Genomic DNA, 15,706 nt, shown 5'->3' with positions numbered 1-15,706 from the left:
CGGAGCACATGCTATAGGGTGGCCTTTTTCACGGTTTCGGAGGATTTGAAAAAAGGTGAAAATCACTGAAAAGCGACAGGCTATATAGTCCATGGTCTCGGAGCACATGCTATAGGGTGGCATTTTTCACGGTTTCGGAGGATTTGAAAAAAAGGTCAAAATCACTGAAAAGCGACAGGCTATAGTCCATGGTCTCGGAGCACATGCTACAGGGTGGCATTTTTCACGGTTTCGGAGGATTTGAAAAAAAGGTGAAAATCACTGAAAAGCAACAGGCAATAGTCTATGGTCTCGGAGCACATGCTATAGGGTGGCATTTTTCACGGTTTCGGAGGATTTGAAAAAAAGGTGAAAATCGCAGAAAAGCGAAAGGCTATAGTCCATGGTGTCGGAGGGTCGGAGGATTTGAAAAAAAGGTGAAAATCACCGAAAAGCGACAGGCTATAGTCCATGGTCTCGGAGCACATGCTATAGGGTGGCATTTTTCACGGTTTTGGAGGATTTGAAAAAAAGGTGAAAATCACTGAAAAGCGACAGGCTATAGTCCATGGTCTCGGAGCACATGCTACAGGGTGGCATTTTTCGCGGTTTCGGAGGATTTGAAAAAAAGGTGAAAATCGCGGTAAAGCGAAAGGCTATAGTCCATGGTGTCGGATGGTCGGAGGATTTGAAAAAAAGGTGAAAATCACTGAAAAGCGACAGGCTATAGTCCATGGTCTCGGAGCACATGCTATAGGGTGGCATTTTTCACGGTTTCGGAGGATTTGAAAAAAAGGTGAAAATCACTGAAAAGCGACAGGCTATAGTCCATGGTCTCGGAGCACATGCTATAGGGTGGCATTTTTCACGGTTTCGGAGGATTTGAAAAAAAGGTGAAAATCACTGAAAAGCGACAGGCTATAGTCCATGGTCTCGGAGCACATGCTATAGGGTGGATTTTTTCACGGTTTTGGAGGATTTGAAAAAAAGGTGAAAATCACTGAAAAGCGACAGGCTATAGTCCATGGTCTCGGAGCACATGCTACAAGGTGGCATTTTTCACGGTTTCGGAGGATTTGAAAAAAAGGTGAAAATCACTGAAAAGCGACAGGCTATAGTCCATGGTCTCGGAGCACATGCTATAGGGTGGCATTTTTCACGGTTTCGGAGGATTTGAAAAAAAGGTGAAAATCACTGAAAAGCGACAGGCTATAGTCCATGGTCTCGGAGCACATGCTATAGGGTGCCATTTTTCACGGTTTCGGAGGATTTGAAAAAAGGTGAAAATCGCGGTAAAGCGAAAGGCTATAGTCCATGGTGTCGGAGGGTCGGAGGATTTGTAAAAAAGGTGAAAATCACTGAAAAGCGACAGGCTATAGTCCATGGTCTCGGAGCACATGCTATAGGGTGGCATTTTTCACGGTTTCGGAGGATTTGAAAAAAAGGTGAAAATCACTGAAAAACGACAGGCTATAGTCCATGGTCTCGGAGCACATGCTATAGGGTGGCATTTTTCACGGTTTCGGAGGATTTGAAAAAAAGGTCAAAATCACTGAAAAGCGACAGGCTATAGTCCATGGTCTCGGAGCACATGCTACAGGGTGGCATTTTTCACGGTTTCGGAGGATTTGAAAAAAAGGTGAAAATCACTGAAAAGCGACAGGCTATAGTCCATGGTCTCGGAGCACATGCTATAGGGTGGCATTTTTCATGGTTTCGGAGGATTTGAAAAAAAGGTGAAAATCACTGAAAAGCGACAGGCTATAGTCCATGGTCTCGGAGCACATGCTATAGGGTGGCATTTTTCACGGTTTCGGAGGATTTGAAAAAAAGGTGAAAATCACTGAAAAGCGAAAGGCTATAGTCCATGGTGTCGGAGGGTCGGAGGATTTGAAAAAAAGGTGAAAATCACTGAAAAGCGACAGGCTATATAGTCCATGGTCTCGGAGGATTTGAAAAAAAGGTGAAAATCACTGAAAAGCGACAGGCTATAGTCCATGGTCTCGGAGCACATGCTATAGGGTGCCATTTTTCACGGTTTCGGAGGATTTGAAAAAAAAGTGAAGATCACTGAAAAGCGACAGGCTATATATAGTCCATGGTCTCGGAGCACATGCTATAGGGTGGCATTTTTCACGGTTTCGGAGGATTTGAAAAAAAGGTGAAAATCGCGGTAAAGCGAAAGGCTATAGTCCATGGTGTCGGAGGGTCGGAGGATTTGAAAAAAAGGTGAAAATCACTGAAAAGCGACAGGCTATAGTCCATGGTCTCGGAGCACATGCTATAGGGTGGCATTTTTCACGGTTTCGGAGGATTTGAAAAAAAGGTGAAAATCACTGAAAAGCGACAGGCTATAGTCCATGGTCTCGGAGCACATGCTATAGGGTGGCATTTTTCACGGCTTCGGAGGATTGGAAAAAAAATTGAAAATCGCGGTAAAGCGAAAGGCTATAGTCCATGGTGTCGGAGGGTCGGAGGATTTGAAAAAAAGGTGAAAATCACTGAAAAGCGACAGGCTATAGTCCATGGTCTCGTAGCACATGCTATAGGGTGCCATTTTTCACGGTTTTAGAGGATTTGAAAAAAAGGTGAAGATCACTGAAAAGCGACAGGCTATAGTCCATGGTCTCGGAGCACATGCTATAGGGTGGCATTTTTCACGGTTTCGGAGGATTTAAAAAAAAGGTGAAAATCGCCGTAAAGCGAAAGGCTATAGTCCATGGTGTCGGAGGGTCGGAGGATTTGAAAAAAAGGTGAAAATCACTGAAAAGCGACAGGCTATATAGTCCATGGTCTCGGAGGATTTGAAAAAAAGGTGAAAATCACTGAAAAGCGACAGGCTATAGTCCATGGTCTCGGAGCACATGCTATAGGGTGCCATTTTTCACGGTTTCGGAGGATTTGAAAAAAAGGTGAAGATCACTGAAAAGCGACAGGCTATATATAGTCCATGGTCTCGGAGCACATGCTATAGGGTGGCATTTTTCACGGTTTCGGAGGATTTGAAAAAAGGTGAAAATCGCGGTAAAGCGAAAGGCTATAGTCCATGGTGTCGGAGGGTCGGAGGATTTGTAAAAAAGGTGAAAATCACTGAAAAGCGACAGGCTATAGTCCATGGTCTCGGAGCACATGCTATAGGGTGGCATTTTTCACGGTTTCGGAGGATTTGAAAAAAAGGTGAAAATCACTGAAAAACGACAGGCTATAGTCCATGGTCTCGGAGCACATGCTATAGGGTGGCATTTTTCACGGTTTCGGAGGATTTGAAAAAAAGGTCAAAATCACTGAAAAGCGACAGGCTATAGTCCATGGTCTCGGAGCACATGCTACAGGGTGGCATTTTTCACGGTTTCGGAGGATTTGAAAAAAAGGTGAAAATCACTGAAAAGCGACAGGCTATAGTCCATGGTGTCGGAGGGTCGGAGGATTTGAAAAAAAGGTGAAAATCACTGAAAAGCGACAGGCTATAGTCCATGGTCTCGTAGCACATGCTATAGGGTGCCATTTTTCACGGTTTCGGAGGATTTGAAAAAAAGGTGAAGATCACTGAAAAGCGACAGGCTATAGTCCATGGTGTCGGAGGGTCGGAGGATTTGAAAAAAAGGTGAAAATCACTGAAAAGCGACAGGCTATATAGTCCATGGTCTCGGAGGATTTGAAAAAAAGGTGAAAATCACTGAAAAGCGACAGGCTATAGTCCATGGTCTCGGAGCACATGCTATAGGGTGCCATTTTTCACGGTTTCGGAGGATTTGAAAAAAAGGTGAAGATCACTGAAAAGCGACAGGCTATATATAGTCCATGGTCTCGGAGCACATGCTATAGGGTGGCATTTTTCACGGTTTCGGAGGATTTGAAAAAAGGTGAAAATCGCGGTAAAGCGAAAGGCTATAGTCCATGGTGTCGGAGGGTCGGAGGATTTGTAAAAAAGGTGAAAATCACTGAAAAGCGACAGGCTATAGTCCATGGTCTCGGAGCACATGCTATAGGGTGGCATTTTTCACGGTTTCGGAGGATTTGAAAAAAAGGTGAAAATCACTGAAAAACTACAGGCTATAGTCCATGGTCTCGGAGCACATGCTATAGGGTGGCATTTTTCACGGTTTCGGAGGATTTGAAAAAAAGGTCAAAATCACTGAAAAGCGACAGGCTATAGTCCATGGTCTCGGAGCACATGCTACAGGGTGGCATTTTTCACGGTTTCGGAGGATTTGAAAAAAAGGTGAAAATCACTGAAAAGCGACAGGCTATAGTCCATGGTCTCGGAGCACATGCTATAGGGTGGCATTTTTCATGGTTTCGGAGGATTTGAAAAAAAGGTGAAAATCACTGAAAAGCGACAGGCTATAGTCCATGGTCTCGGAGCACATGCTATAGGGTGGCATTTTTCACGGTTTCGGAGGATTTGAAAAAAAGGTGAAAATCACTGAAAAGCGACAGGCTATAGTCTATGGTCTCGGAGCACATGCTATAGGGTGGCATTTTTCACGGTTTCGGAGGATTTGAAAAAAAGGTGAAAATCACTGAAAAGCGAAAGGCTATAGTCCATGGTGTCGGAGGGTCGGAGGATTTGAAAAAAAGGTGAAAATCACTGAAAAGCGACAGGCTATATAGTCCATGGTCTCGGAGGATTTGAAAAAAAGGTGAAAATCACTGAAAAGCGACAGGCTATAGTCCATGGTCTCGGAGCACATGCTATAGGGTGCCATTTTTCACGGTTTCGGAGGATTTGAAAAAAAGGTGAAAATCGCGGTAAAGCGAAAGGCTATAGTCCATGGTGTCGGAGGGTCGGAGGATTTGAAAAAAAGGTGAAAATCACTGAAAAGCGACAGGCTATAGTCCATGGTCTCGGAGCACATGCTATAGGGTGGCATTTTTCACGGTTTCGGAGGATTTGAAAAAAAGGTGAAAATCACTGAAAAGCGACAGGCTATAGTCCATGGTCTCGGAGCACATGCTATAGGGTGGCATTTTTCACGGTTTCGGAGGATTGGAAAAAAAATTGAAAATCGCGGTAAAGCGAAAGGCTATAGTCCATGGTGTCGGAGGGTCGGAGGATTTGAAAAAAAGGTGAAAATCACTGAAAAGCGACAGGCTATAGTCCATGGTCTCGTAGCACATGCTATAGGGTGCCATTTTTCACGGTTTTAGAGGATTTGAAAAAAAGGTGAAGATCACTGAAAAGCGACAGGCTATAGTCCATGGTCTCGGAGCACATGCTATAGGGTGGCATTTTTCACGGTTTCGGAGGATTTGAAAAAAAGGTGAAAATCGCCGTAAAGCGAAAGGCTATAGTCCATGGTGTCGGAGGGTCGGAGGATTTGAAAAAAAGGTGAAAATCACTGAAAAGCGACAGGCTATATAGTCCATGGTCTCGGAGGATTTGAAAAAAAGGTGAAAATCACTGAAAAGCGACAGGCTATAGTCCATGGTCTCGGAGCACATGCTATAGGGTGCCATTTTTCACGGTTTCGGAGGATTTGAAAAAAAGGTGAAGATCACTGAAAAGCGACAGGCTATATATAGTCCATGGTCTCGGAGCACATGCTATAGGGTGGCATTTTTCACGGTTTCTGAGGATTTGAAAAAAAGGTGAAAATCGCGGTAAAGCGAAAGGCTATAGTCCATGGTGTCGGAGGGTCGGAGGATTTGAAAAAAAGGTGAAAATCACTGAAAAGCGACAGGCTATAGTCCATGGTCTCGGAGCACATGCTATAGGGTGGCATTTTTCACGGTTTCGGAGGATTTGAAAAAAAGGTGAAAATCACTGAAAAGCGACAGGCTATAGTCCATGGTCTCGGAGCACATGCTATAGGGTGGCATTTTTCACGGTTTCGGAGGATTTGAAAAAAATGTGAAAATCGCCGTAAAGCGAAAGGCTATAGTCCATGGTGTCGGAGGGTCGGAGGATTTGAAAAAAAGGTGAAAATCACTGAAAAGCGACAGGCTATATAGTCCATGGTCTCGGAGCACATGCTATAGGGTGGCATTACCTTATTACACTATTACCTTATTACACTATTACCTTATTACCTTATTACAGTATTACATTATTACCTTATTACCTTATTACACTATTACCTTATTACACTATTACCTTATTACCTTATTACCTTATTACACTATTACCTTATTACACTATTACCTTATTACACTATTACACTATTACCTTATTACACTATTACACTATTACCTTATTACCTTATTACACTATTACCTTATTACCATATTACACTATTACCTTATTACCTTATTACCTTATTACACTATTAACTTATTACCTTATTACACTATTACCTTATTACCTTAGTACACTATTACCTTATTACACTATTACCTTTTTACACTATTACCTTATTACCCTATTACCCTATTACCCTATTTCACTATTTCACTATATTTCATTACTATATAAATAAAAAAAAGTCTCCATAAAAAATATACCCACCCTGACAAAATTAGTTTTTTCACACCCCTTTCTTTTTTTTACCACCTAAAAGAAATCTACCACATGTCCCCTTAGGGGCACTATTTCAAAGTCGACTTTGAAATAGTCGACCTCGACTTTGAAAGTTCAAAGTCAGAGACAGTCAGAGACAGTGACGCAGAGACAGTGACGCAGAGACAGTGACGCAAAGAGAGTGACGCAGAGACAGTGACGCAGAGACAGTGACGCAGAGAGAGTGACGCAGAGAGAGTGACGCAGAGACAGTGACGCAGAGACAGTGACGCAGAGGCAGTGACGCAGAGACAGTGGCGCAGAGGCAGTGATGCAGAGAGAGTGACGCAGAGACAGTGACGCAGAGACAGTGACGCAGAGACAGTGACGCAGAGGCAGTGACGCAGAGAGAGTGACGCAGAGACAGTGACGCAAAGACAGTGACGCAGAGAGAGTGACGCAGAGACAGTGACGCAGAGACAGTGACGCAGAGAGAGTGACGCAGAGAGAGTGACGCAGAGAGAGTGACGCAGAGACAGTGACGCAGAGAGAGTGACGCAGAGACAGTGACGCAGAGAGAGTGACGCAGAGAGAGTGACGCAGAGAATGAGAGAGAGAGACGGCATACTATAGCATGCCGTTCTTTCATCATTTTTGAGGATTTGAAAAAAAGACGAAAATCACTCCGAGACTGAGTGGCAAAGTGAGTGGCAAAGTGAGTTTAATGTTGTTTAACGGCGTTTAATGCAATCATATTGGACTTTTCTGTTTGGATGTATGAGCTGCTAGAAAGTAATTTTTTGGCACCCGCATAACTTCCTGGTTTGATGATGATGTCACACGCATACCCTCTATATATAGCCCATGGACTTGTAATACACACACACACGTGCGCACACACATACACAGGGCACAGCAGCACGGTACAGCACAGTATGCTACAGTACAGTACTGTACTGTACTGTACTGTACTGTACTGTACTGTACTGTACTGTACTGTACTGTACTGTACTGTACTGTACTGTATGGTAAAGCACAGTACAGTATGGAACAGTACAGTATGGGACAGTATTGTACAGTACAGTTTTGTACAGTACCGTATAGTACAGTATGGCACAGTTCAGTACAGTACAGTACAGTACAGTACAGTACAGAAGAGAAGAGAGCAGAACAGAGGAGTACAGCACAGTGGAGTACAGTACAGTACAGTACAGTACAGTGAAGTACAGTACAGTGGAGTACAGTACAGTACAGTGGAGTACAGTACAGTGGAGTCCGGTACAGTACAGTGGAGTACAGTACAGTACACTACATTACAGTTGAATACAGTACAGTACAGTACAGTACAGTACAGTACAGTACAGTACAGTACAGTACAGTACAGTACAGTGGAGTACAGTACAGTACAGTACAGTACAGTACAGTGCAGCGCAGCGCAGCGCAGCACAGTACAGTACAGTACAGTACAGTACAGTACAGTACAGTACAGTGGTGCACAGTACAGTACAAAACGGGTACAAAGCGGGCTACTCCTGAAAAGTTTAGAATTTTATTGTAGCCAATGAGGGTGGATTATGAGAAATCAAACAAACCCGTCTTGATCACATGACTATGGAGAGCATGTGTACCGATGTGCGTGAAATTTGGATAAAATCTGAAGGAGTAATATTATAAAATGTGTTTTACATATGTCGGCCTCCTGGTGGCGCTATAAAGAGCAGATGTGAAAAATTCCAGGCAAAGGTTTTTCCTTGGCCTCTAGGGAGTTGGCATACAAAGTTATCCACAGATCCGTGCAGTTCGAGGTAAAAACACTTTTCGGCCAGTTATAGCGCCACCATGAGGCTGAGTTGAAAATGTTCATGTGGCAATTCTTCAGTGGGAATGTGCGTGCACAATTTCACGGAAATCACACAATGTGTTCATGATTTGCAGCATTTTGTTTGAAACTGAGCACTCCTGCGAACTTTGGAAGCCAATCTTAGCCAATCAGGATGGAGTCTGAGAAATCTGAAAGACCCGTTTCGTTGAATGGCTCTAGAGAGACTGTGTACCAATTTGCGTGATGTTTGGACAAAATCTGTAGGTGTACTGTCCAAAAACCTGTTTTGCACAAAGCGGCCTCCTGGTGGCGCTATAACAGGCCATTCTGGACATTTTGGGGCAGAGGTTCATTGTTGGCATCCAGGGAGTGTGTGTGCAAAATTTGGCATCGACCGGGTTAACGGTGCCGGAGATTAGCTGTTCACAGACGGAAGGACGGACGGACACACACACGGACACACGGACGGACGGACGGAGTGCAAAACATACTCTCTCCCCATGCCTTCGGCCTGGTGGAGACAATAACAATATAACTGACAATGAATCAGAGTGGTCATAGAACTGAGGAGTGAGTCGACTTGCCATAAATAGCCTACATGATGATGATGATGATGATGATGATGATGATTATAAAATATTTCCAACTGGCGTCTCTTTAATCGCAGCTGCGAGGACGGAGTGGATCACCTGTGTAGGGTTCGACTATGCATGCACCTCCTGGTACCACAGCACCTCTAAGGCCCTTAAAACAAGGCTCCAGACTTCCCAAAACAAACTTGTCAGGCTCCTACTTGGCCTCACTCCCCGAACCCACCTCACCCCTGCCCACTTTGACAGGCTGGAATGGCTTAGGGTTGACATCAGAGTACAGCATCTTGCAATGGGTCTGGTCCACAAGATTCGCTACACCACCAAGATACCCATGTACCTGTCTAAATACTTCCTTAATGTCAACAAAGCCCACAACACCAGAGGGAGTTCAACAAACCATGTGCAACCCAGATTCGGCACAAACAAGGGACTAAATAAATTTCGCTCCTATGCCACCAAAATGTGGAACACCCCACCAACAGTCATTAAGACATGCTAATCCCTTGACTCCTTCCAAACCCCCACCCACCCCTTTTCCCCCTCACTGTATATGTTTCTTTTCCCTTTTTAATATGATGATTTCCTGTTTTGACTATATAGTTGTGTATATTCGTACGTCTCTTAATGTTTTGATTAATTGAAAATGGTGGGCCCTATTGTAAACAAGTGTAATGCTTTATGGTGTCGTCCACTCACAGTTGAGTTGTACTTGAAATGTACTGTAATTTTGCAAACTGTTAATAAATCAATCAATCAATCAATCAATAAATCAAACGCCAGATATTGTGTTAAGGCATTTTGGAATTTGAAATGCATCCTTCGGGCACAGTCTCACAGACATATTTATATTTCTCAGATGTCATTATTGTTGCATTTATTAGCATTTCAATTAAAATTATAATATTGTGGGCAGTGACCTTTAGTTTTTGTAGGCTATATGAAAAGTGACTTCATCATGTGTGTGCGTGTGCGTGCGTGCGTGCGTGCGTGCGTGCGTGTGTGACTGTGTGTGTGTGCGTGTCTGTAAGAACTCATACAAGATAGGATTAAGTGAAAATGGGAGTGATGACAAATAATGAAAAATAAAATAAAGATAAAGATTGAAACGGATAAATGATCATTGTGGTGTTCTCTTTCCTGATTTGATACCTTTTCTGTGTATTAAAGAGCTGGAGAACTGGGGAGATCTGTCATTGAACAAACTTTCTCTTGATTGGAGACTGGAGTAATCACAGCTACTTTCCTTATTAAACAAGGGGGGGAAAGCCAGGGAAAAGCACCGTAAGCCGCTCGTCGGCTCGTGCTTTCCTCGCAACAGCTCCATTGGCCACCGGCGCTGTGTGGGCGGGGCGGGACACGACGCTATGTGTGTGTGTGGGCGGGACACGATTCGGTGAGTCAGCGCCTGAGTCACCGCACAAGCTGCCAATCAAAACAGAACCTCCTGCGCTCTCCAGGGGAAGCTACTCTCATATCTCTGCTGTGTGACTGTTGTCGGCTATCCTCACCTCCTCCTCTCCTCCTCCCCTCTCCTTCACTTCACTTCGCATGGCCCCGAATGGCCGAATCCCATCTGTGACATACTGACATTGGATAGATAGAGCCATGTCTAAGCACTATGCAGTTAAAAGGCCATAACAGTTGACGGAAACGAGCAAACACCAACCAGGCGATATAGGCTACGTCGGTTCTTGAAGATCATTTAGCAGTTTATTATTATTTTTAATGTATATATTTTTTATTTGTCCTTTATAGTTACTTTAGCTGTTTAGCACCGTACTGGACGGATCTACCATTGAGGGTGAGTGATCTTGAAACTAAGCGTAAAACTGTTTAGGTTATGTTGGGTTTGGTGTTGGTGCTAACTGCTAATAATGTTATAGACAACTTGGTTGAACTCATAATTGTTGCAGGTTGCTATCTACAAGGCAGTTGTATAGGTTTACAACTCTCTCTCTCTCTCTCTCTCTCTCTCTCTCTCTCTCTGTCAGTCAGTCACTCTGTCACTCACAGCACTGACTCTGCCTGTTTGACTGCGGCTTCCCTCCCTCCCTCCTTTACTCTTAACGTATGTTATTGCATCCAAAACATGGTAATAAAGTAGGTTCTGGTTAGTACTAGCCTACTATAGTAACCTACGTTTTTTACTTGACTTCACCAAACCATTGAATGGGGAATCCCATTTCTCTTTATTTTATTGCTCGAGGCAGAACCGTGCACTGTGTTCTCTCGTGTCGCCCCGGGAAAGCAGGGTGCATTTGCCGCTACACTACTGCAGCAGTGCAGCTGCCTGGGTTTAGTGGGTATATAACCGGGTTGTGTCTGTCAGTGACTTGTTTTGCTGCTATGCTTGTTTAGTATATATATGAAAATATCCTCTGATGTGTGTGTGTGTGTGTGTGTGTGTGTGTGTGTGTGTGTGTGTGTGTGTGTGTGTGTGTGTGTGAGTCAGTTATCAGTGATCAGTGTCTGTCAGTGGTGGTGGAAGAAGTCGGCAAAGTTTAAACTTTAAAGGAACACTTCAGATCTTCATATCTAGGACCTCATAATCATGATGAAATGGCACCATTTTTGTCTCCACCAGGCCGAAGGCATGGGGAGAGAGTATGTTTTGCACTCCGTCCGTCCGTGTGTCCGTCCGTGTGTCCGTCCGTCCGTCCGTCCGTCCGTCCGTCCGTGTGTCCGTCCGTGTGTCCGTCTGTGAACAGCTAATCTCTGGCACCGTTGGCTTGATCGCAGCCATACTCTGCACACACATTCCCTGAATGCCAGAGCTGAACCTCTGCCCCAAAGTTTTCACATTGGCCTGTTATAGCGCCACCAGGAGGCCGCTTTGTGCAAAACAAATGTTTTGACAGTACACCTACAGATTTTGTCCAAACATTACGCAAATTGGTACACAGTCTCTCTAGAGCCATTCAACGAAACGGGTCTTTCAGATTTTTCAGACTCCATCCTGATTGGCTAAGATTGGCTTCCAAAGTTCGCAGGAGTGCTCCGTTTCAAACAAAATGCTGCAAATCATGAACACATGGTGTGATTTCCGTGAAATGTTGCACGCACATTCCCACTAGGCCGAGGAAGAAATGCCACTTGAATATTTTCAACTCAGCCTCATGGTGGCGCTATAACTGGCCGATTTGTGTTTTTACCTATAACTGCACCGATCTGTGTAAAACCATGTATGCACACTCCCTAGAGGCAAAGGAAAAACCTTTGCCTGGAATTTTTCACATCTGCTCTTTATAGCGCCACCAGGAGGCCGACATATGTAAAACACATTTTGTAATATTACTCCTTCAGATTTTATCCACATTTCACGCAAATCGGTACACATGCTCTCCATAGTCATGTGATCATGTGATTTGTTTGATTTCTCATAATTATCCATCCTGATTGGCTACGATTGGCTTCTAAAGTTTTCAGGAGTAGCCCGTTTTGGACCCGTTTTGTACACATTCCCACAACTCCGCAACGCAGCGTCCGATTGCGGTGAAACTGTGCATGCCTATTCCCACTACTAGGCTGAGGAAGAAATGCCACTTGACAGTTTTAAAATCAGCCTCATGGTGGCGCTACAACAGGCCAAGTCGCGTCACACACACACACACACACACACACACACACACACACACACACACACACACACACACACACACACACACAAATAAACATGTTTATATTACTCCTAAACATTTTGCCAAACATCACACACAATCCTATCCTCCTGGTGGAGACCTGTGCCCAGAAGGGCACTTTTTCTAGTTTTCTACTCTGTCTGTGTTCATATAGGAGGGCAGTTCAGAAACCCGTCCACCAGTGACATCATCGATGGAGAATCCCAGCTAATAGAAACTGCAGGCTTTCTAGTCCTGAAAAGTTGCAATGTGAAAATGGAAGCAATTGTTCTCACGATAATAAAAATCTAAACATTTTTGTGAAAAGAATCTGCATGCCTAACGATGATGTCACTGGCGGACGGGTTTCTGAACAGCCCATAGCCCTCCTATGAGGCAATACCGGCAGTCCGGCACAACTTAAGGTCTGTTTATAATGTAAACGTCCGTAATTCATAATGTCACATTATTAGATTGTAATTAGTAATGCATTAATGGCAATGCGTTCATCACTGGAGTGCTACTACAGCTGAAACTAGAAAAAGTGCCCTTCTGGGCACAGGTCTCCACCAGGAGGATAGGAGTGTGAGTGTGATGTTTGGCAAAATGTTTAGGAGCAATATAAACGTGTGTGTGTGTGTGTGTGCGTGTGCGTACATGCGTGCGTGTGTGTGATGTGGCTTGGCCTGTTGTAGCGCCACCATGAGGCTGATTTGAAAACGGGCTACTCCTGAAAAGTTTAGAAGCCAATCATAGCCAATGAGGGTGGATTGTGAGAAATCAAACAAACCCGTCTTGATCACATGACTATGGAGAGCATGTGTACCGATTTGCGTGAAATTTGGATAAAATCTGAAGGAGTAATATTAGAAAATGTGTTTTACATATGTCGGCCTCCTGGTGGCGCTATAAAGAGCAGATGTGAAAAATTCCACGCAAAGGTTTTTCCTTGGCCTCTAGGGAGTTGGCATACAAAGTTATCCACAGATCCGTGCAGTTAGAGGTAAAAACACTTTTCTGCCAGTTATAGCGCCACCATGAGTTGAAAATGTTCATGTGGCATTTCTTCCTCGGGCTAGTGGGAATGTGCGTGCACAATTTCACGGAAATCACACGATGTGTTCATGATTTGCAGCATTTTGTTTGAAACTGAGCACTCCTGCGAACTTTGGAAGCCAATCTTAGCCAATCAGGATGGAGTCTGAGAAATCTGAAAGACCTGTTTCGTTGAATGGCTGTAGAGAGACTGTGTACCAATTTGCATGATGTTTGGACAAAATCTGTAGGTGTACTGTCCAAAAACTTGTTTTGCACAAAGCGGCCTCCTGGTGGCGCTATAACAGGCCGTTCTGGAAATTTTGGGGCAGAGGTTCATCGTTGGCATCCAGGGAGTGTGTGTGCAAAATGTGGCATCGACCGGGTTAACGGTGCCGGAGATTAGCTGTTCACAGACGGACACACGGACGGACACACGGACGGACACACGGACGGACGGACAGAGTGCAAAACATACTCTCTCCCCATGCCTTCGGCCTGGTGGAGACAACCTGGTGGAGACAAAAATGGGTCTGATTTAACCTTTAATAATAGCATATAATGTAGTAGTTAATGTATAATCTAAATCTCAAAGCTGTCATCTAGCAGTGGAGTAAATGTGCCTCTTGGAGGGAGTATCAAAACACGGCAATAGGCCTACTCAAGAGTAAAGCCAATGTGGTCTACGGTTATATGTGTCAAAATTGTCCTATAGGCCTGGCCTACTTAAAGGAATAGAAACATCCTCACCCCAAATTACTTTTTCCGATCAATTAACCTATAGTATAGTCACCCTCAATAGATTGCCTTTTCAACGTCAAAAAAGACCATTACTTTTATTAAAGGTATATTCAGGGATTTCACTTAATTCAAATATCACTTATTTTTCTTGTGATAATCCTCCCTACTATAGAGTGTGCTGACCATATAAGGAGTTCCTCCCTATCCCTAACTGGGGGTCAAAAAACCTTCGGTTTCGTTTTTGGCTAGGTGGCCCAGCCTTCATCCAATCAGGATAGAGAGGGGCCTTCTGCCAATCATGATCGAGTGGGGGCGGGCCTTGGTGTGCGTGCTGTTGGCCTGTCGCATATCCCCCCACTGTAGTGCGTGCATGTGCACATCTTGTTACCGGGGCGGACCAGGGTTTTTTCCAAATCACTGAATGCTCCTCTAAAGTACAGTAGGCTACTTGAGTGAAAGTACTAAGATTTCTTACTTAGAAGTAATTTAGCACAATTTAGATATGTTACAAATAAAACTAAGTCAATCTTTGAACATTTTACTTGAGTAAACTTATAATAGTATTGGCATCAAAATACTTACATTTCTCATTATGCAGTGCAATAATCAAAATATGTTTTGTAATAATAATCTAAATCTGTAACTAGTAACTAAAGTTTTCAAATAATTGCAGTGTAGTAAAAATGACAATATTTGCCTATACGTATGAAAATGGAAATGCTCAAGTAAAGTAACCTATTATTTTTTACTTAATCACTTAAACAGTGAATGTTAGGGGATACTATAGGTTTCAGTGGCCAGTACTCAATACTTAAATACTTAAACCACGCAAATTGCCATAGTGATCAGAGGTTTTGTCAATGGGGGATTACACCGCCAAGAGCGCTTCTTCTAATTTTGCAGCTAATCCAGATTAAGGTGCTGTGTTCCGCTGTACTCCCAGTCTGTGCATCCCTGCCTCAAACACTGCCCCATCAAACACATTGCCCACTCAGTTACTGCAGAGCACTGTCCACCACAATGTGACTATTGATCCACCTGGGTTTTCTAGTGGACATTTTGAAAGGGTCCCAGGGAAATAAACGGAAGAATTATTCAATTTGAATTAAATTAACAAGCGCAGAGTAAGATATGTTTCAGAAGGGCTGATCAGAGTCACTGCTATCTCTAACCACAATGATAACCACCAATAGGAATGAGAGGAGATCACAGCTACAAAAGTTCATAAAATGAGCATTTATTTTTACTGCTAGTCTGTGACTAGTGACATAGGGTTGTTATGGCTGCTGCCATTTCAAGTTTGTAAAGTTCACTCAACCTTTCAAGTTAGTTACATTTTATTTAGTTTTACTTAATTGAATTACTCACTTCTCATTGTCTCCTTGAATTATTACATAAAGATGGAGTGGCACAATTTTTGTATTTTTCCAGTTTTTCATGTGTCTATGAAGTGACAGTACTTCATTAGACACCCTGGAGT

At 43.6% G+C, this 15,706-nt stretch overlaps 1 protein-coding gene across 1 annotated transcript in view; it reads left to right on the top strand.

Annotated features, from left to right (window-relative positions):
• Nucleotides 1-10,464: 10,464 nt before the first annotated feature.
• Nucleotides 10,465-15,706, top strand: part of sertad2b (SERTA domain containing 2b) — a 54,517-nt gene continuing 49,275 nt past the window's right edge. Inside the window, exon 1 of the mRNA XM_079511770.1 lies at nucleotides 10,465-10,634. The gene's annotated coding sequence lies outside the window, so the exon portion shown is untranslated. The remainder of the gene's footprint in view (nucleotides 10,635-15,706) is intronic.

The sequence above is a fragment of the Electrona antarctica genome (genome assembly GCF_951216825.1).
Source record: "Electrona antarctica genome assembly, chromosome: 10".
Lineage (NCBI taxonomy): Eukaryota > Metazoa > Chordata > Actinopteri > Myctophiformes > Myctophidae > Electrona > Electrona antarctica.
This window is presented reverse-complemented; position numbering and strand designations above follow the sequence as displayed.